At 49.9% G+C, this 21,926-nt stretch overlaps 1 protein-coding gene across 2 annotated transcripts in view; it reads left to right on the top strand.

Annotated features, from left to right (window-relative positions):
• The window catches only part of PPP2R3B (protein phosphatase 2 regulatory subunit B''beta), an 877,473-nt gene that overhangs the window by 484,564 nt on the left and 370,983 nt on the right, over window positions 1–21,926 (top strand). The gene's annotated exons all lie outside the window — the stretch shown is intronic.

Raw genomic sequence — 21,926 nt, 5'->3', positions numbered from 1 at the left:
ACGTTTGTATGAGGACACTTGGGAGGACAGGAGCCAGGACATCCTGAACACACTGGAAGACATTGGTCTGCCCACCCTAGACGACCTGGAGCGGGAGGAACTGGACGCCCCTATCACTTCAGATGAGCTGGAGGTGGTGATCCGGGGCCTCCCCACGTGTAAGGCACCTGGAGCGGATGGACTGCCTGGTGAGTTTTACAAGGTGTACGTGCAGGAGCTGCTCCAGCCACTGCTGGCCTTGTATAACGAGGCATACGAACAGGGAGAACTCCCGTTGTCCCTCCATGAGGCCATGATTGTCCCATTACTGAAACCAGGCAAGCCGGCTGTTGAGTGTGGATCTTATAGACCTCTGTCCATGCTAAACCAGGACAGCAAAATACTCACGGCGGTGCTGGCCAACAGATTGAAGAAGGTGATTGGCAAGCTGATCCACCCGGATCAAACGGGATATGTCCCAGGCAGGAATATCAGTGATAACCACAGGAGGCTGCACCATGTTATCGACCATACTAAGGATGACGCGGGCGAGATGGCGGTAGTGTCGCTAGATGCGGTCAAGGCCTTTGATTCAGTGAGATGGCCTTGGCTGAAAGCGGCCCTGCAGGGATACGGCGTGGGCCCTGGGTATATCAGATGGGTCCAGTTGTTATATATCAGCCCGGTGGCGAGGGTCAAGTCTGGGGCCACAATCTCGGATGCCTGGCAACTTAGCAGGGGGACCAGGCAGGGATGCCCTTGGTCACCCATGTTATATATACTCGCGCTGGAGCCGCTGGCGATATGCCTGCGGCAACAATACGGAGAGGTGGGCATTAACACCGCCAGCGGCAGCCACTTAATATCTCTCTATGCGGACGACATGCTGCGTTACTTACGCTACCCGGAGGAGAACCTGCAGTACGTACTGGATCATTACGCTGTCCTCTCGGGCATATCAGTGAACCCCAGGAAGTCTAGCCTGTTCCCTCTGGGCGGGTACAGGGACGTCCCGCTGGAGAGGCTGCCTGTGTTGCCAATACCATGGCGGACCGACACGTTTAGGTACCTGGGGGTAAATATTTACCACCGGACTGAGGCGGTACACAAGCATAACACAGAGAGAGCCATAGAGGGGGTCAGGAACAGCATGACATTCTGGTCCAGATTGCCCCTGTCCATGATGGGAAAGGGCGGCTTTGCTGAAAATGGTGGTCCTTCCCAGACTCCTGCATTTCTTCGCGAACGTCCCGTATTTGATCCCTAAGAGCCTATTTGTACGACTTCATAGTATGTGTAGGGGCTTCGTGTGGGGTAACTCCAGGAATAGGGTGGCCCTGTGGAAGCTCCAGAACCCGTACGAGAAGGGGGGTATAGGCTTGCCCAACTTCGAACTATATTATCTGGCAGGGCAGCTGTTGTATGTGACCAGGTGGTTGTCTGATGAAGATTCGGCGGAATCTAGGTTGCTGCGGGAGGATGCGGCCCCATACTTCCTGAGAGAGGTGGTGTGGCTACAAAGGAATAAAATGACGGGAAGAGGGCGGCTATTGAGGTTGGGTTGGGAGGTCTGGCACAGAACATGGAAATTGATGGGGGAGTCAGAACCGCTATCTTGGCAGGTCCCGCTGGTGGCCCTGTGCGAAAACGACCCCCAACTGTTTCAGTCTGTCCGTAGGCACTGGGAGCCGGTGGGCCTGGCCACGCTCGGGGACATATGGCGGGAGGGGGAGGCGTTGGACTTCCAAAAGTTGCAGGATGAGACGGGGGTGCACAGAGGCCAGTACATCACCTATGCCAGGCTAGTGAAACGAGTTAGACAGAGATGGCCGGAGACGGCACTGGCAGATGATCCTGATGTCACCCTTGAAACTATGTATGATGTCTCAGAGGGCGGGCATGAAATATCACGGATATACGAACTCCTCAGAACAAAGGCTGGGAAAGAGTTGCCCCAATTGAGGCATGAATGGGAGGAGGAGATGGGTGGACTCATGACGGAGGGTCAGTGGAAGAGGGTCCTGGGGTATCATAAAAAGGTGTCCCGAAATGCACGGCTCCAACAACTCCAGTTCTACATTACTCACAGGGCCTACCGGACTCACCAGAAAATAGCACGGTTCAGAGGCTCGATCACTCAAAAATGCCCCAGGTGTGGGGAGGTGGACGCTGGGTTGCTACACATGTTTTGGGCCTGCCCGGAAGTGTATAGATTTTGGGTGGAGGTTAAGATGAAGCTCGCAGGTGGGGGAATGGTGTTGGACGTAGGATCTGCCTGGTCGTGTATGCTTGGGTCTTCCCCAGGCCCAGACACTTTAGGCACCTGAGCAAGCTGAGGGACCTGGCATATGTTCTGGCCAAACGCAGGATTGCCATGAACTGGAAATCGGCTAGCAGGCCGAGAGTGGAACTATGGTGGGCGGACCTTATGAGGTGGGCGGAGGCTGAATCCGTGGTATGGTTTGAAGCGGTCACTAGAGGGGGCGAGGAGGAGATAGGGCCCTTGCTGGCCTGGCGACAATTGGTGGCCTCTGTGACCCACCCACAACAGGGCTTGGACGAATCTGAGAATTCGGAAGAGGCACCTACGGACAATGTTCCACCGGACAGTGCCCCGACTGAGGATACAAGGGAGCCGGCTCTGGCTTGATGGGGGGGGAGTTCTTTTTCGTATTTTCTTTGGTGTTTCTGTACATAATTAACAGTTGTATTGTGTTGTGTGTTGTTTGTTCTTCTGAAATATAAAATCAATAAAATATTTTTTTAAAAAAAAAACTGTGCTAGCTGATCACCAGGTGACTAGGTGCTTAAGTGCATATATGAATATGAAAGGAGTGGGACGGGTGTGAAGGATAGAAGGGTGCGGTGGGTACTACACTGGCCTGGCCTTTACCTGCAGGTAGTAGCAAGAAGATGGCCCAGGCTACACGCTACCACGTCGGACAACGACAGACACCAATAGAGCTGAAGATAGTTCAGTTTTGGTCCTTAGCCTTGGGTCCTTTGCCAAGGGGCTGCCAGGCAAGGGCTGCCTGCCTATTGGGGGCCCATTTCCCCAATGGGAGGCGGTGGGTGGGAGGCAGGGGGGGAAGGGACAGGAATCAACAAGGGGAGGGGGAGAGGGAACCAGACAATGCAGTGCCAATTAGCGTGGCCGAAATAAGTAATACGTTATGTAGAGCCTAGAGCCCTGCACAAATGCTGAGGCGCCTTTGCAGTTGAGTACCTTAGCTGCTTTGATGGGTATCTCATTCTTTACGTGGATAGCTTGCTAATCAAAGCCATCTCTTTTGTAGGTTATTCTTTCTTACGGGATTTGTCTGTCAGTTTTCCCCAATCTGTACTTGGTCTTAAACTTCAGTTGGATTTAAGCACCATTCAAAGCAACCAATGGGGGAGCCTTCCCTCCCGAATAACAGTGATTTCTACTACGTTAGAGATGCTTGAGATAAGATTCACAATTTCAGCTCAGGTTAAAGCAACTTAAACCAAATTTAGGTTTATATGGGCAATGAGACCCGAGTGTAAACAGCTCATGATGCATAACAATTGACAACTGATCCAGTTGTGCCTTCTTTGTATTTTGTTGAAAAACAATCTTCAGGGCGGTGCTTTGTTTCTGTCTAGTTGATACTTGCAGATAAATGCTTATTGGTAGTTCATCCCTATTCAGCATTTCAGGTCCATACCCCCTCTTAAGTATATAGTTGTGGGCCCATTTAGAAGGGAAACAGTTATATGGCCTCTTCTAGAGGTACTTCGACCTTCACTTCCTTGAGCCAGAAACGTCAGTTAGAATAGCAAATCTGCTACAGATATATGTATTCTAGCTGCAGGCCACTGGTTAGGATCCGGATAAGTCTACTGGGGCTTTTGATTCCTGAGTTTGTACAAGATTGCCATTGAACACATACAGTCTCTTATAGTAAAATAGGTGTATTGGTAATCTATGTTGCTATTGAAGGCCAATACATATTTGTGCATTTAAAGAACTCTACTAATTTCTGTCCCTTTTAAGATTGAGTATACCTGGTTTATATGGTCTTAAACAGTCTATAAATCTGCTAATAATTTACTTTTCATAACTGTTGAATTTTCATACCATTACTGCTCTGCTTTTCTGTTGTGCGGTTCCATGCTCGAAACCCAGCTTCGCAAGCTTCTAATGCATTTTGGTAGCCACTGGTTTAATTTGTGTGAAAGTTACTTGTTTCGCTAGGGAAGTTTTGTGGGCCGGGTGGAACAACCTGCTCTGGAATACGTCCCCTGGAAGTAGTATATGGCTGAACCCCGCCACCCCCCAAGAGTTACCCATTCCTGTTTCAGCAATTTGTATTTGTATTTGTTTTACTTGTATTGCGCGCCTTGCCCTGAGGCATCTGGGCGCATAATTTGAAGCAAGTGGTTACAATGGTTACGCGTTAACACAAAATGGCTTTCCACAGGGAAAGGGTACATCTTAGAAAAACACAGTGCAGGCCTAAAGATACAGGTAAGATATAGAAACAGGCTAGGAGAAAAAACAGGATATAGACAGGCATGTGGAGAGGTTGCAAGAGAAATCCGTAGGCAATTGGTAACAACAACATGTACCAATTAAGCAGTGAGTCTGGCTGCAGTAATGCGAAGGGTAGGAGGTGGAAGACCAAGACCCAATTTCCTGTGGTAGTCCCACGAAGTTTAGGTAGATAAAGATGAAGCATCAAGTTCGTGGAGCCAGAGTTTATTTTTGAAAGAGTGGACGGAAAGGTTCTGTTCTGAGGGAGTTAGGGAAAGTGTTCCAGACTTTAGCCGCAAGGACTGGGCAACTCGAGCCCCGGGCTGTCTGTAGCTTGAATATAGGTATGGTCAGTGTGTGTACTTGGGCAGACCTCTGGGGTATGGATGCGTTGTGATGCATTAAGCGATTGGACAAGTAAGCAGGAGCCAGGTTATTCTGGGCCTTGTGTGTTAGGGCAAGGGCTTTAAGAAATATGCAACGTGTGACGGGAGCCAGTGTAGATTACGTCTTGTGTCAGAGATGTGTGATCTCCTCAGGACGTTTAGGGCAGCCCTGATGGCATTGTTCTGAGTGACCTGTAACTTATCCAGATTTCTTTGGCTAGTCCCTAGATAGAGGGCATTACAGTAATCAATTTTGGACATGATGAGAGTTCTAGCGAGGATAATAGAATTTTCGTTGTCAGGAAGGGTCTGCAAGCTGTGATGAGTTTGCATGTGTAGGCCGATGCCGACACAACTGCATTAGTTTGTTTGATAAGGGACAGCGTTGTGTCTAAATAGATGCCAAGTGTTTTTGTGACGTTGGACACTTTGATAATGTTCCCATCAATAGTAAAAGATTTGTATTCATGTCATATTCATGGTGAGTTTGGACGGGGAGCCTAGTGTTAGGGAGAATTCTCTGTTTAGATTGAATTTCCTAACCTAGTGAGTCCCCCAGCAGCTTTGCTGGATTTTTGGGGTTTATTTTCTTTTCCTGCCAAGAGTGGGACTCTTTTACCCTCACTCTTGGACATGATTTGAGTGTATTCCTGTGACTTGTAATGTGCTTATGGGCTTTGGGGTATTTTTCCCCATAGTATCATTGGTTTGTGTATGTGTGTTACACAGCACCCTCAGTGCAGTAACACAGCGGTGTCATGGTGACCCCCAAACATAGACTCCATACCCTGGGACTGACTACTGTCTCCCTGGGCATGTAAAGTCACCATTGACTTTACTAGTCTTAAATTGTGAACAGAACCAGTACAAGCCATCATACTGTGGAAGTACTGGTAGGGGCAATTAGATTGCCCCTGGGTCTGTTTGTCGAGGGGGTACTGTCCCGTCCCCCCTCGCCGAGTTTCTGGCTGGTGGCAGTGGATACCACGGAAATATTCCACCAGAATATTTCCCAATGGGATTTCCCATTGATTTTAATACACCACTTTTTGGTGCAATGTTAAAGATACCGCCGGTTTATTTATTTAATATTAATTCACCGGTTGGGATTTTTTGCCAGAACTCGCCGCCAAAATGGCGTCTGGGTTCACTTCAGTAACCCTGAACCCGAGTCGAGCCTTTGTTCCACTTTTGGCGGGCTTCTGCAGAGAAGCCCTCCAAAGTGGTGCGACTGTGTCTGGGTCTACAGGATGTGTGGGAGGGGGATTTAGGCACCCTGGACTGAGTTGCCTTGGCAACTCAAGTCGCACTCTTGTGTGATTGGCCCAGTGGTGAGCCCCCCGGCTCACCACTTAGCATGTTTGAGTGACAGCTAGGACTAGTGAATGGGGGTTTGCTGCATAAAAGCAGGGATTTGGGGACTGGAACTTCAGAAGTCGCCACAGGACCTTAGAAGCCGAAGAGGGAGAAGCTGAGCCGACCTGCCACGACGACACCACCGGTGGAGCCCTGCAGAACAGTCTCACCACTTCCCAACGACAGAGGAGATCTCCAGTCCGAAGAGTCTTCTTCCCATGACTGGTGGGGACAACCAGTTTTTGCCTTCTTTTCGCCTCCCTGGAGCATCTCGTGGCCGCCTTGCCTATGTCAAGCATCCCGGCAACCGGAATACCACTTTTTACCTCTACCGCGAAAGAGGGGTAACATCCTTTTAACCGGAAAACACCACGGCTGGTTTCTTCCCTGGTAGTGCAACGACCGTCGGCCTTCCTCCACGTCGAGATCTTCTCTTCCTCTGGACGACGCTGCGACTTGCACCCACTACCAGGAACACTGCCACCGCTGGAGGATCCTTTCCATTTTGAAGGTACTGTGTTCCGCCCAGCTTCCCTTGCCACCGATTGTACGGGGTAGATTTATCCCTCGGCTCTCGAACCTGGGTTAGCCTGGGACACCCTAACTAAACTTTTCTAAGCTTAACAGAACTTTTCTACTCGCCTGTAAAGATTTTTGAGACTTTGTGACATTGTGTGATCTTGGGCATATTTGGCCTGGCTCTCCCTAAAGTGGGCCTGACACTGAACTTCCTTGCTCCTCAATAGACTGCCTTCTCTAATACTTACTGTGGTTCTCTGAAAAGTGTTTTGCTGTATTGCTTTCTTAATTCTGCCTTTTCCCTCCCTTTTTAAACAACTTGTTGGAGTGCCATCTAACGTTAAGCGCTCACCTCTGTCTGGAAATAAGTGGTGTTAACTAAGACTTGTCCAACAAATAACTAGGGATGTACATATAGTAATTAGGACTGTGTTTTGAATTTACGTACCTTTTTCTGTGCTAGTGTAAATTTACAAGTGTGTCTTTTTTAAATAAATAATTATATACTTTTACACAAGCTCTGGTCAGTTTTTGCTTGTGCTACTGTGCCTCTGTACCTATTCTGTATGCTCTGTATACTGCCTAACTCTTCTTGAGGGAAGTCTGACTGCTCAGCCACAACTACCAAGTGAATCTGTGTGGTACAGACTGCTACCAAGTGGGTTTACTGCCAAACACCTGTAGTCTTAAATCTTTTGCAGTGGTCCCAGAGGGAACTGCACAGGTTTCTGCCTAACACTTAGGATGAGTAGCTCTGTTTTTTCATCATTGAGGCAGAGCCCATGATGAGCCATCCAGGCCTGGATGACTGAGTAGACTACATTAAGTGCTTTGGCATCGATAACATATTCACTGGTGATAGGGATGAGTATCTGGGTGTCGTCCGCATAGTTGGTGTAGGAGACACCCAGATAGTCCAGTATATCGAAGAGAGGTTTAGTAAACACATTGTACAATGTGGGAGAAACACAAGAACCTTGTGGGACTCCACACGGGACGTGTGCTGGTTCAGCTGAAGCAAAGGGAGAGAAAACCCTCATGGTTCCATTAGATAGAAAAGATCCAATCCAAGATGTGACTTTGTCTGAAAAGTGGGCCGCTATTTTGAGGTGGTGACATAGGATTTGATGGTCAACCAAATCAAAAGCTGCCGAAAGATCAATGAGAAGCAGGCGCGCCTGCTTGCCCTTTTCTTTCAGATCATCAATTTGTGTTTTTAAGTCAATCAAGGCTGTCTTCGTCCCGTGTGTGGGTCGGAAGACTGATTGTCTAAGGCCTAATAGATTATTTGTTTTGAGGTAATCCTGGATTTGAAGGTAGGCCGCCCGGTCCCGGATTTTAAGTAAGTAAGGTACCGTGGTGATGGGCCTGTAATTGGACGGGTTACTCGGGTCAAGTAGGGTTTTTTAATTAAGGGGATGACCCACGCATCCTTAAGGTTGTCTGGGACAATACCCGATTCGATTAATGCATTCATGAAGGTGGTGATGAATGGTGCGAGGTTATGCGCAGCCTCCTTAATGATGGGGGCAGGGCAAGAATCTCCTTGGCAGTTAGGTGGCTTGAGTTTCTTAATAATATTTTCAACTTCCTCGAAAGAGAGAGGTGCGAAGCTGAATGGTTTGAAGGAGTGTTTGAGTGTGGGGATGTTGTACGATGGGGGGTTGCCTGCAGAATCCCTAAGATAGTTTCTTTTTGCATTGATTTTATCTTGAATCTTAGCGATTTTGTCTAAAAGTGCCTTTTGGATGTTGGAGCACCAGGCAGTATCAAGGGTGCATGTGTCGGGAGGGGCTACTGGAGTCTCTAATTCCTTGAGGATCTTAAAGAGTTCCTTGGTGTTTGATTGAGCTAGCAATATCCGTTTGTTGTACACATCTTTTTTGTCATCTAGTATGGCTTGTTTGTAGGTAGAGGAGGCAGTGGTCAGGTTGTTTTTATTAACTAGTGAAGGTAAAGGTTTCCATTGAGCCTCAGCTTTTCTTTTCTCCTTGTGCAGGTCTCGGAGCTGTGGGGTGAACCAAGTATTGAGGTGGAGGCGAGGTTTTTGTTTGCGCAGCTTGAGTGGTGCAATGGTATTGAGGGCTTTTAATATGGCTTGATTATAGGAGTCCACTAGGACTGTGGGGTCAGCATAGGTGGTTGAGGCCCTATTGAGCATTGGGAGGATAAGTGGGAGAAGTTTCTCTACCGTGATATCCTTATTGTTGTGAGTGTGTGTAGGTGGGGCGAGGTTCTGTTTGGCAGTTTGTGGGTTGGAGTTGATGGAGAAAACAATTTTATAATGATCTGACCAAAAGCAGGAGTTCACAGAGATCAAGTTAAGCAAGCAGTTCAGGTCAGAGACCCAATCAAGGGTGCTGCCCTTGATGTGGGTAGGCCCTTTGATGTGCTGGGTGAGGCCGAAGTCGGTGAGTGTGCTTGCTAAATCAAGGGCTTTAGTATCGTTCACATCCTGGTATCCTAGATTGAAATTGCCAAGTAGTAGGATTTGTGAGTTGGTCTTGGTACTCGTGGCTAGGATGGAAGAGATGTCTTCAGCGAACAAGGAGATAGGTCCTGGGGGCCTGTAGATAAGATGCACTGTGGCAGTATGATTAGGTGAGATTGGTAATTTAATGGACAGTAGTTCAGCGGACGGGATTCGTAGGCTAGGAATAGATCTAGGTTCAAGTGAACTCTTGAAGATGAAGGCTAATCCTCCACCCTTGGTTTGGTTGGTGTCCCTGTCACATCTGATGATAGAGTAGTTGTCTGGGATAGCCAAGGACAGGGCAGGCCTGCTGCCGCATGCAGCCAAGTTTCTGTAACGGCTACAAAGTCTAAATTTTCGGTTGTGATGAAGTCAGTGATATTTAACGCATGAGCCGGGGGCGAGCGAGCATTAATGAGCACGCCTTTGACCTTGATGTCTTTAGGAGTGCTGGGAACCAGAGGGGCTGGTGCATTTTTGTTGAGGATTTGCGCAGTGACTCTATTGTTGTTAGGCGCTGGTGATTTGTTATTGGAGGTATGGACCTGATAGGACAGATGGTGACATCTGGCAGCAAGTCTCAGGTTTCTAGCTTGGGTGGCACAAGGTTGGCTAGAGTAAGTCGGTGTACTCTGTTTGGCGGACAGTGGATGATTAGCGGTGTGAAGCAGTAGGGGACGGTTGGCTGTGCATGCCTGAAAGGGTGTAAGGCGAGGTCTAGTACCAAATCTAACGTTACTCGTGTCAGACACGGTGTGGCGACTGGTTGGGGGGACTTTACTGTCGAACAATGGGGTCTGGTTGAGGTAAACATGGCGGAGGCGCAAGCCTAGCCTTAAGTTTCTACTGTGGGTGGGGAAAGGTTGATTAGGGGTGGGTTTGGTTGCAAAGTGTTGTAACCAAAGGGCCGGTGCGTTCAGGTACGGGTTAGAGATTGTCATAGGGATGACAGGAAGATTAGAGATGTGCAAAAATGTTATGCAGGTAGTTGGTGAAAGTGAGTGATGGTAGAGGGAGGTGGTGGTGCTAGATGTGTGGGTGTCGTGAGGTGTCCAAATCAGGACCCATATGGCGAGCAGGAGGTACGTTGTGTATTGTAGTGCGGGTGGGTGTGTGGGTTTAGGTGTAGATCTGACAAAGGTAGGGAAGATAACCAGGATACAGTACATTTTTCCAAGCTAGTCAAGGGGGTAATCTTAAGATTCAAAAAACTGCCAAGGGAACCTCAACCCAGCCAGGGAGAAATGCATCTCCTGATGAAGGGAAACAAGGTTCCAGTAGAATATATGTGGGTGAACTGCATTACAGGGTGGACGAAATGGACCCTACAACATTTGGGGAGCAAACAGGAGATTTATCTTGTAGTAAACCCTATTCACAACTCCATATTTAAAGCATTACCTGAACCAGAAACCAAGGCAAATCCCTACACCAGATAATAAAAACAGATCACTTGGTGATACAGTGCTGACAGCAGGGAAACACTCAATTGCAGATGAGAGAGCCAGAACACATGGGTTCAGCGTATAAACTCAGTTATGTGTGTTTTTTCACTCTCAAAAACCAGAAATAGCACATGCCTCGGAGGTTTCACAACCCCAGACTCTGTTAAGCTCTTCCCCTACCCGCCAGTATCCCTTACCCCTCCCACACTGATGGGTTTTCTTATAATTCAGGAGGGTTTCACCCCCGATTTTCCCCTTTCCTCCTTGTTCCCCTGCCCCCCACTGCCATTGTGAGCAATCAGACCATCCGCATGCTGGGCGTGCGCTCGCCTGGGCTTTTTTTAAATTTTAATTAAATGAAATTATGGTAGACCAACCTCAGGAAAATGTGTATGGCTAACCCACACACATTTTCCTATGCTCACACCACGACAAACCCATAGACCCGTGTACTCTCGGTGGACACATCGTACAGGCACAGTCCGCCCTGTCATATTTAGTTGGAATGTGACAGCTAGGAGTACATTATGTCATCTCCAAGAAGGGGGAGGGCCAAACTTCCCCCGCCATGGCCAGCCTGATTAACTAAGGCTCCATGGATCCACTCTGCTCTTTTGTTGGGCCCTGCAGCTGGTGGCAGCAATTAGCATACCAATAGAGGGCAATTTAAATAGGCCCACATGGGGTCTGGCTGCAGAGGTTAACAACCTTTCGTATATAACTGTGTCAACCTGAAGCCAGCACCCACCCTCAGTATCAATGACAGTGAGCTGTCATGTCTGGGACTGCTGTTTACAAATAAGCCACGCCGCTAGGGTGACCCCATTCATAAGGTACGAGGATGTAGGATGCAGTAGCCAGAGATTCTGGTCTTGCTGCAGCTTCAAGGGAGACCTACCGCAGGAGAGAGAGGACCATTAACCAGAGAGACTCTTGGATCAACAACAGACAGGACAATGGGAAGGATTTAGTATCATAAGGGAGTGTGGCCAGACCTCTTTCTGCTGAGAGTAGGTTTCTGCCATCTTGGTTCTAGGACATCCCCTGGTTCCTGTTTCATCCCCTTGCCTTTTCTGTTGCAAATGACTTCCCACACATAAAAAATTGTTCATAGGGACCCCAGGATTGGTTAATTAAGGTAGGCTTAGCCTACACCAATCACTGTGGCCCACTTGGCTATAAAAGAGGGCTGGAGTGCCTCTTTTGGCAGATCAGAAGACTTCACTTGAAGTAACAAAGAAGAACTCAACCTCGGACACTGGCTGAAAGTACAGTCTGCCTTACATCTTCCGCTAGTTAAGGAATGCCAGGATATCCAAACTGGGAAGCAAGATTCCGCCCCTAAACTTATCCCAGAGAACAGAGGGATATATACCGAGCATAGAAGACCCTCCAGCCACTCCAAAACCATTACCCAGCCATTACACAGTGTGCGCTGCTAGGCTCTGCAGCAAGCTTCCGGGATAGGGAGTGCCAGAAGGTCTCTGAACCTACAGCCCAGGACAAGGCAGCTGCCCGGAACACATTCCAGGGCTATGTCAAGCCACAGTCGCTTAAAGACATCCAAGACGTCTCGACCAGTGCTTCATACCCACCGAACTCCACGGAGACAATTGCTGGCCCTGAGCCACCATGTAGCCCAACCTGCAGGCGTTCGTCTAGCTTTGCTCACAAACCATATTGCTGGCTGATACCGGCAACTGACTCAAGTCTCGAACTCTGTCACAGATGCCTGCAAAGCGCCCTGTAGCTGACTCAACCCTGTCGAGTTCCAAGAACACCTACAGCACAAGGTACATTGTGGTTCTGTCCCCCATGTCCTTCCTAGAAGGCCCCTAGAGACATAGTAAGACCCATTGCTTCCTTTGTGCTAAAGCCAAGCATCCTTACACTGGTTTGGTTATTAATCATACCGACTACTCTCCTGTCAATATCCAGAGTGCATCCCTTTTCCTTATTTGAAACGGTCTGTCCTCTGCATTCCTTTACAGGATGGGTTGTATTTCGTAGTGTTGCTCAAACTGTCTGTTGTGATATAATTAAAGTAGATACTTTTGATACAACCTTGACTGGACAGTCCCTTTTCTCATTTGGTAATAATTGTATTTTCGCTGTGTTTGCAACTTACCAACGATCCACTGCCTTTTTGGAGATAAGCCTGCCGTTCCATTCACGTTACCAAAATTGGACAAGGTTTATAATGTGCTTGTTATTCCAACCTGTTCAGATCCCTTCTGGTGTATTCGGGGTTTGCGGCTGATTGATGGTTTAGAAACAGATATTCACCCCTGGACCAGTGGTTCCGTGGAAGCTGATTCGTCACAGCCTCCTTTCGCTCCAAGCATTTACACTCAGTCCCCACCACATACACATGCAAACAGTTACATTTACCCCTGCCCCACTCCCATCACAAACATTCTTTCTTTCCTCTCATATACACACACACAACCTCACCTGGGACTCCTGCAAATCCTCTTCTGGGTCTGCCGTTCCGGTCAGTCCCTGCGTGCACTGTGTGTGTCGCTGTAGCTGACAGTTCGATTGAGAAAGACGGCTCAGAGTGGTCTCTGAGCGGTCTATCTAAATCGGTCATTGATGAAATCAATTTGAAATAATCCATTTAGTCACTTAATACTGTGAACTCTGGAGGCAAAATCTAGGGCATTGGCCAATCAGTTCGTGAAACACGATCCACACAAATTTAGCGAATGCCAAACAGATGGGGGCAAGTTTGCGCTATTAGGTAACCCCTAATTATAACCAGAGATGACAAGAAAACTGAGCCACCAACCCTGGCGCACATTGGTCATATTACTCCTAGAGCACACTGATAACAGGTTACACAAGCATCCTGACTCACAATGTTACAACAGCATTCCAGATTGCAAGTTGTTTTGTAGCAAAAGGAGCAGACGCAGTAGGAGAGATTGGCTAGTTAGTGAGGAAAGCACAGATTAGACAGTAACTAAGCAAGCTGGGAGAAAGTGGAAATCGATGCAGGATGCAAGGGAAGGCTAGGATAGAGAGCCTGCTAGGAACCCAAGTCCAATTGCTTTTTGGAGCTAGGCCTTAGCTGAAGAGATCGGAGCACAGCCAACAGCTACATAATTCGTCTCTATAAGGCCGAAACACAGTCGTGTTGACTATATGACTAAGTCCCAGTGTCCAACTCACACACTGTTTTATAATTGTGCATTCAAGCACCTTGTACTGTTATTTTATAATTTGTTACTCATGTGATCCTTCTAGGTTCTCAGTGTATGTATGTGTTTTTGAATCACAATCCGAGGTATTGATTCTGGGTGAGCACTAATTGTACCATATGTTGACATTGTATGTAAACTATTGAGCTTCCTGTGACAGCTTTGAAGTTGCGTGTCACTTTGTGATGTATATTACATTTGTCTAATAATCAGCAACTATTGTGGCAGTTTGGTAATCAATTATAGGAGTGGATGTATTGGGTTCTGTGACGCTTTTTGTTTGTTTTTTACTTTATGTTGACCTACCTGGGTAGAACAGGGTTGTAGCTAGGAGCCCTGTATAATATAATAATTTTGAAAAGGAGGGCAAGGTTAGTTATTTTTTTAGTATAGACCTTTTTATTTTGACTAGACTGATGTGGACTATTTTGTTTGTGTAATTGGTCGAGATTACTCCCATTCCACAGATAGGGCAAGATAGGCAGTTTCCAAACCCTTTTCAGTTAAATAAAGATTTTTTAAACTTCCATCCATTGGGTCAGTGTCTGCTTTTGATGCCATTACTTCCTCACAGTCCAAAGGAAGGCAATCCCATTCTATTCTCTTTTCTGATTTTGTCAATTCTCCTTTCTCTCTTTCTTTGTGTGAGTCAGTAAGTGGGTGAGTCCCCTTGAATGCATCTGATTGGATAATGTTCCAAAAGTGACATCGCACTAAACCATCCCCTTTTTACTCACTGGGCATATTAAAGACGAGGGCAGTCTAATGGGATTAACTTCTAAACCCAGTTTCCCTTCCATATGATGTGATGTCACGTTGGTTATTTCTTCATTAAACAATTATGATTTTCTAAAACATGTTTCTCACATGTGATCTCGTTACTAATCGATTGCTCTTACACGGGTAAATACAACGATGCTAGTCTGATTTCGACCTGTGATGTGCATGCAACAGATTTTTGCTTTTTACTGTGATACTTTCACACAAAAATCCTATTCCCTTCTCAGAATAATTTCCTAGCCGGCATGAGCGCTAGGATATGTGGGCCACTAACATGTAATGTTTCTATGCAAAGATTTCTCAATTCATCTAAATAATTATCAAAAAATCTCATTCTACTTTCAGCTGATACTTTTTAAAAATAATTATTCAGAATGAAAAACTAAGTTTCTACGGCAGTTCTTTTAAAAGCTATTCAAGAAAATGGGATTCCGTATGTAAAGTTCAAAGTTGCATGTGTTTCCTTCCCATTCAATGACTTCAACAAAATATTAAATGGCATTCCGTTTCCTGGCCTATCAGCAGAACATTTGGTGTCAGTTCCTCTGAGGCTTCAGAACTGGCAATTTGTGGTCCAGAGAGGCCTTGTCATCATGGCAACAATGTTTGAAGCTTCATTGAAATTTGGCTGCTCGTGGTAATTTGTTCACAATTTTCTGCCGTTTGAGTATTCCACCATCTGGTATTCAATGTCGGACTCCAGGTCTCTGCAGATGTGAATGACATCCTGCTTGCATGACTTAGGGGATGAGCACTTCTGGCAAGTTGGGGGAAGACCATGTCATGCCTTCCATTTCCAGTATACATTCCTTTTATTTGGCCATGTGACCAATAGAGGCTATTAATGAGTAGCATTTGTTTTACTTGCAATGCTTGGTTTTTGAGAACAGAGAAAGCATTTTTGGTCTTTAGTTATTCAAGAGCGTCATAAGGTTTATAGTCCAGCTTCAAATGCCTGAGTTTCTCCTCTCTTGGGAAAGTCACCCCCCAGTCCTGTAGCTGTTGGGAGAGACATGTCTAGGCCAATGTTGCTGTTTCATTCACAAATGCAACCTTTAACGTAATTGTCTTGTCCCATTTTCCATACTGTAACTGTCACTTTAAATAGGGACAACATTATAACATATTTGTAATCAAACTCTGTCAAAGATTTATACTTTAAGGTTTTATTTCATAATGCTGATTATCAGTCCTGTAAAGAAGAACACCGACCTAATGTAGGCCCTAATTTGATGTTTACTCTTCAATAGCATGCTTTGATTTTAGATCCCAGATTGGCTGTATTCCATTTAATAAAAGGTTGCTATATACTTTATGCTAACTTCAAAGATTTGTTTTGGCCCTTGTCACTTACCTTCGACTCTTGTTTTAGATGGGCTACTAACTTCACAATACTTCCTCACATGTGTCTTTTTCAAATGTTTTGCACAGGATGTAGTTCTCTTGTTTTTAACCCAGGCATTTTTATTTGTGTTCTTGTGTAGATTCTGCTACATCATGACCGCAAAAGGAGGAGGTCAGGGAATCGTCTTTTTCTTCTAGATTCTTTCTAGTCGACTATAAATGAGTCTTTCTTCCAATAGCTCATCTTCTCCAGCATGGGGTCTGGCATGGATTCACATGCTCATGAATATTCCCCGTCGTCAGGCTGGGAATCCTCGGTAAAGAAAAAACCAGTATCAGTTTCGTTTCTGATCTGTCTTTCGTAGTAGTAACCAATCACTGGTCTCTGCGTCATACTGACCACAGCCAATGACTGCCCTCTACCTAAGCACCGCCTCTGGCAGCCATCTTCAGATTTTTACCGCACGTTCATGTGTTGGGATCCTCGTGCTATTGCTCTCGAGCGTTAGTGCTATTTTTTTCACGTTTTTTCTCAAAAACTTCGTTTTTTCGGTCAAAAGAGCCTCGAGCTCCACCGACTCTCCATCCGATCAACGGGGACCCGTTTCGGATTCGTCTGCGCCCCTCAAGGGTGAATATTTCGTCGAGCTACGCTTTTGGAGGACTCCAGAAGTTTCTCAGGCCCGGTCATGGCCCAGGAGAAGGGAAGCTCGACGCCTGGAAAGCTGTTCAGGGTCTGCCCTGGATGCCAGCTGCAGAACGTCTTCAAGGAGGACGAACACTCTTTTTGTCTTTACTGCCTACATGAAGACAAGACGCACGTGGAGAAGGACTGTGCGTTTTGCGGCAACATGTCGGAGCGGACCATGAAGGACCGCCATCAACGTCTCGCCAACTGGCTAGAAGGGAAGAGCCCGTCCGGCGAGAAGAAGAGGAAGAAATCCGAGCGGTCTTCTAAGACCTTTGAACGAACGGTCGGGCTCAACGGGCGCCAGGCAGGGCGCACCCTCCCCGGCACCATCAACCACGAGCCAACGCTCTGGGTCGGGTAAGAGGAAGGCCGAGCACCCGGCGAAGCTCCTGGAGAGGCCCCGGTCGAGCTCGAAGGCGGAGGGGGAGCGAGGCAGTGTCCCCCCCCTCAAGGATAAGGCGGTGAGCGCACCTAAGGTGGTGAAGGCCTTAATCCATCCGGCCAAGCCCTCTATCGAAACTGTCGCGGCGGCCCTGGCTCAGCCTGTGGAGGCTACACCAGTGGTGGCGACCTCGGGGCTCAGAGTCTCCCTGCCACCTTGGAGGGAGTCCTCTTTTGTGCCCATCGATAGGACCCCCGTGAAATCCCCCGTGGGGGAGAAAAAGGGGGGCAGGGCGTCGTAGATTCGGCCTCAACCTCGGAGGAGGAGCTGGTCGAGGTCTTAAGCCACGGCCTCGGCGTGGAAGAAGACCGGCCCGTCGGGATGGATCCCGACGCAGGGGACGACATCGTCGAGGGTACCGACGGGGGCCCCTGATCGCCCGTCGGATTCCCCTCTGCCAGCGCCGCGAGACAACTCGGCGGCCATTTTGTTGGCTATACAGTCCTTATGCTCAGAGATAAGGACGAGACTACCGTTGCCGACGGAACCTCTCCCGTCGGGGGACCCAGAACCGGGACCTTCTGGTGTTCCCCCTGCCAAGAAAAGAAGGATCCACCCTCCACCTCCTTTTCAGCCGTCGCGCCCCTCCCAGCCCTCCTCCCCGTCCACCCGAGGGGATGATACGGGGACTGACACGGCAGCGACGGGTACGGACGACGAGGTTTACGACGAGGATGTACCGTCGTCGCCTCCCACCAGGGCTTCTCTGCCCGACGAGATTGGATCGTTCGACTCTATGATCGCCAGGGCATCCGAGCTTTTCCAACTCTGCCCTGAGGAGAAGAAGGAAGGTTTCCTTTATCAGCGGCGCGAGGCCAAGAGGAAGACGGTCCTTGCGGTGCCTCTATTGGACGACATTTGGGATGAGGGCCTCACCCTCCTCAAGAACCCTTCCACGACGCCAGCAAGAAGAGACCGGTACGAGAAAAAGTACCGGGTCCCGGACACGGCCCCCCTGTGCCTCCGGGCGCAGCCTACCCCGGACTCCGTCGTCTCCGCGGCGGCCAGGAAAAAAGCGGGCGGGGGGTGCAGCCTCCACATCGACTTCCCCACCGGACGGCGAGGGAAAGAAATTGGACGCTATGGGACGCAGAGTCATCTCGTCTGCAGCGACGACGATTAAAGCTGCCAACGCCTTGGCTATCGTGGCCCGATACGACAGGGAGCTCTGGTACAAACTGGCTCCCCTGCTGGACTTCTTGCCGGACGACAAGAGGGCAGAGGCCCTGGAGATCCTGCAGGAAGGTGAGGTGGCTTCGGACCACGCCATTACCGTTGCGACGGACATCGCCGACACTGGGTTCCGCCAGTTGGGCAACGGCGTTTGCCTTAGGCGGCGTGGATGGCTCAAGGCTACGGACTTCCGTCAAGACGTTCAGACCAGAGTCCTCGACATGCCCTTCGATGGGAACAACCTGTTTGGGAAAACAGTGGACGATTCCCTTCAGGCCATTAAAGCGGACACCGAGACGGCCCGGGCCCTTGGAGTTCTGCAACAACGACGGACGCCCTTTCGGAGCAGCGGAGGCAAGGGCGCCTCCAAAGGTTCCGGCGGCGGTTTCTCCTCCTACCGTCAAGCAGCCTGCTCGTCGTCTCAGGAGGCCTACAGAGGACGAGGCAAGTCTGGCGGACCCCGCCATCGTCGCCAAGGACAAGGCGCTAAAGCCTCGTCGAAGCAGGATTGAACCGGCTGGGGGGTCGGGCCCCCACCGAAGCACCCCGGTGGGAGGCCGGCTGGCGAGCTTCGTCAGTGTGTGGGAGTCCATCTCCACCGACCGTTGGGTGCTGGACGCCTTGGCCCGGGGCCACGCGCTCGAGTTTCAAAGAAAGTGTCCGCGCGCCCCCCCCGTGGCCAGGAAAGAACTTCACGTCCCTCAACTTCTCCTGGAGGTGAAGGCGATGCTCAAGAAGGGCGCCATCGAACTCGTCCCAAAGAGGCTTCGGGGCTCCGGAGTCTACTCGGGATACTTCCTCGTGAAGAAGAAGACGGGGGGATGGCGCCCCATCCTGGACCTGCGACGTCTGAACAAGTTCATCAAGGCGCAAAAGTTCCGGATGGTCACCCTTCAGCACGTCCTGGGTCAGCTGGAGGAAGGAGACTTCCTGTCGTCGTTGGATTTGGAGGATGCCTACTTCCATATTCCCATCTTGAAGGGGCACCGAAAATTCCTCAGGTTTGTGGTCCAAGGGCGTCATTACCAGTTCAAAGCCCTCCCCTTCGGTCTACGGTCGGCACCCAGGGTGTTCACCAAGTGCCTCGCACCGGTGGCGGCTCAGCTGCGCCGCAAAGGGATCCACGTCTACCCCGACCTGGACGACTGGCTCATCCGAGCCAAGACAAGGGAGCTCGACGTGGTTCACACGGCAAGGACCGTCCAACTTCTCATGGACCTGGGATTCTCCGTGAACTACGCCAAATCCCACCTGGTGCCCGCGCAAGACGCTCTGTTTCTGGGAGCGAGGCTCAACACAGTGTCCCTTCTGGCCTCCCCGTCGGAGGAGAGGACCAGGACCATCCTGGGCAAGGTGCAGCGGATGTTGGTGGCCGACGCGGCCAAGGTGAGGTCCATCAAGTCCCTCCTCGGAATGATGTCTTCCTGCATCTACCTCATTCCCATGTGCAGGCTCCGGATGCGCCCGTTGCAGGAGTTCCTGGACGCGCGCTGGATCCAAACGACGGGCAGCTTCGAGGAAAGGATCACACTCGACGAGAGTTTCCAACGAGCGATCCGGTGGTGGGGCACCCGCGCGCATCTGACGGCGGGCATGGACTTCCAGACCCCAGCCCACCAGGAGACAGTGACCACGGATGCCTCCCTGGAAGGGTGGGGAGCGCACACCGAAAATCTGCACGCAAGAGGCCTTTGGCTCCCGACGGAGAAATCCCTACATATCAACGTCCTGGAGCTCCGTGCAGTGTTTTGGGCCCTCAGGTCCTTCCTTCCGTCCCTCAAGGGCAAGGTGGTGAGGATCTTCACCGACAACGCCACCACCATGTTTTACATCAGGAAACAGGGCGGAACCAGGTCCCCAGCACTGTCCAAGGAGGCGCAGGACCTGTGGCATTGGGCAGTCGCCCAAGGGATGTTTCTGGTGCCGTTTCATCTGGCAGGGATAAAAAACACCATCGCCGACTCACTCAGCAGGGAGCTGCGCTCGTGCCACGCGTGGGAACTACGGCAGGATCTAGTGGATCGCCTCTTCCGACGGTGGGGCACACCCCAGATCGACCTGTTTGCGACGGCGACGAACTCCAAGTGCCGGAGGTTCGCCAGCAGGTTTCCCCAGGCGAGGAGCATGGGCGATGCTTTCTCGTTCCCCTGGGAGGGCCTGTTCCTCTACGCGTTCCCTCCTTTGCCACTGCTAATCCGGCTCGTCAACCAGCTCAAGAGGTCACGGTGCAGGATGATCCTCGTCGCACCTGCGTGGCCGAGGCAGATATGGTTCCCGGACCTTCTGGACTTGTCAGCGTCCCCGCCAATCAAGCTGCCGGTGGACGCGGATCTGCTCTCCAGGGAAGGAGGCGCCATCCTCCACCACGACCCGAAATCGCTGAACTTGCAGGCCTGGCTCCTGCAGCGCTAGAGTTTGGAGGATACGACATACCGGCCGACTGCAGAGAGGTTCTTGCAAAGGCCAGGGCGTCCTCGACTCTTAAATGCTACGGACACAAATGGAAGAGGTTCTCTGTCTGGTGCCACGCACAGAAGATTAACCCTCTACGGATTACGGCTCCCCAAGTACTGCCGTACCTGCTGATGCTGGCCAAAGCTGGACTGGCACACGCGTCCATCAAGATTCATCTTGCTGCGATCTCCCGATACACCAGAACCACGGGGCGGACGTCCTTGTGGTCTCATCGACTGGTGAAAGAGTTCATGAAGGGACTGTTCAGATCGTTCCCGCCGGTGAAGGCTCCAGCCCCGGCGTGTGAGCTCAACGTGGTGCTGACCAAGCTCATGGGACCTCCGTTCGAGCCTCTGCACTCGGCCCCGTTGAAGTTTCTGTCGTGGAAAACAGCGTTTCTTGTGGCCATCACCTCCGCACGACGGGTGGGAGAGATCCAGGCCCTTTCCTGCAAGGCCCCGTACTTGACTTTTCACGACACGAGGGTAGTGCTCAGGACGCACCCCTCCTTCATGCCCAAGGTACCGTCGGACTTCCACCTCAACGAACCCTTGGTGTTGCCTGTATTCTTCCCGTCGCCTTCGTCGCCGGCTGAGAGAACTTTGCACTCGCTGGATGTGGCTAGAGCGCTGAAGTTCTACGTGGACCGCACGAAGTGTTTTCAGAAGACGTCACAACTCTTTGTGAACTTTGGACCTGTCAATCAGGGGAAGGCTCTCTCGAAGGCTTCCATTTCCAGATGGCTCTCCGGCTGTATCATGTACTGTCATCGGTTGGCAAACCGACCGCTGCCTGGCCGTCCGAGAGCCCATTCCACCAGAGCGATCGCAGCTACCACAGCGTTCCTTTCTGGTGTGCCCCTGCTGGACATATGCAGGGCTGCTACGTGGAGGTTGACGCACACCTTCACGAAGTTATACTGCGTCGATCGGGATTCCAGGGAGGAGTCCAGGGTCGGCCAAGCAGTGCTGCGCAACCTGTTCGCCTGAGGTGAGCCTGGTGGGGAGGTAAGATGCTTAATGTTGAGTTTGATGCAATGCTTAATGTTGAGCCTTTGCCACCTCCCGTGGTTGTGCATGTGTGTACTGCTATGTATTCTTTATTCATGAGCATGTGAATCCATGCCAGACCCCATGCTGGAGAAGGAACAAGTTACTTACCTGTAACTGTTGTTCTCCAGCAT

The sequence above is a fragment of the Ambystoma mexicanum genome, chromosome 7p, assembly GCF_040938575.1.
Source record: "Ambystoma mexicanum isolate Mex_15411 chromosome 7p, UKY_AmexF1_1, whole genome shotgun sequence".
NCBI classification, from domain to species: Eukaryota; Metazoa; Chordata; class Amphibia; order Caudata; family Ambystomatidae; genus Ambystoma; species Ambystoma mexicanum.
The sequence above is the reverse complement of the archived record's forward strand: the minus strand, read 5'-3'. Positions and strand labels throughout refer to the sequence as shown.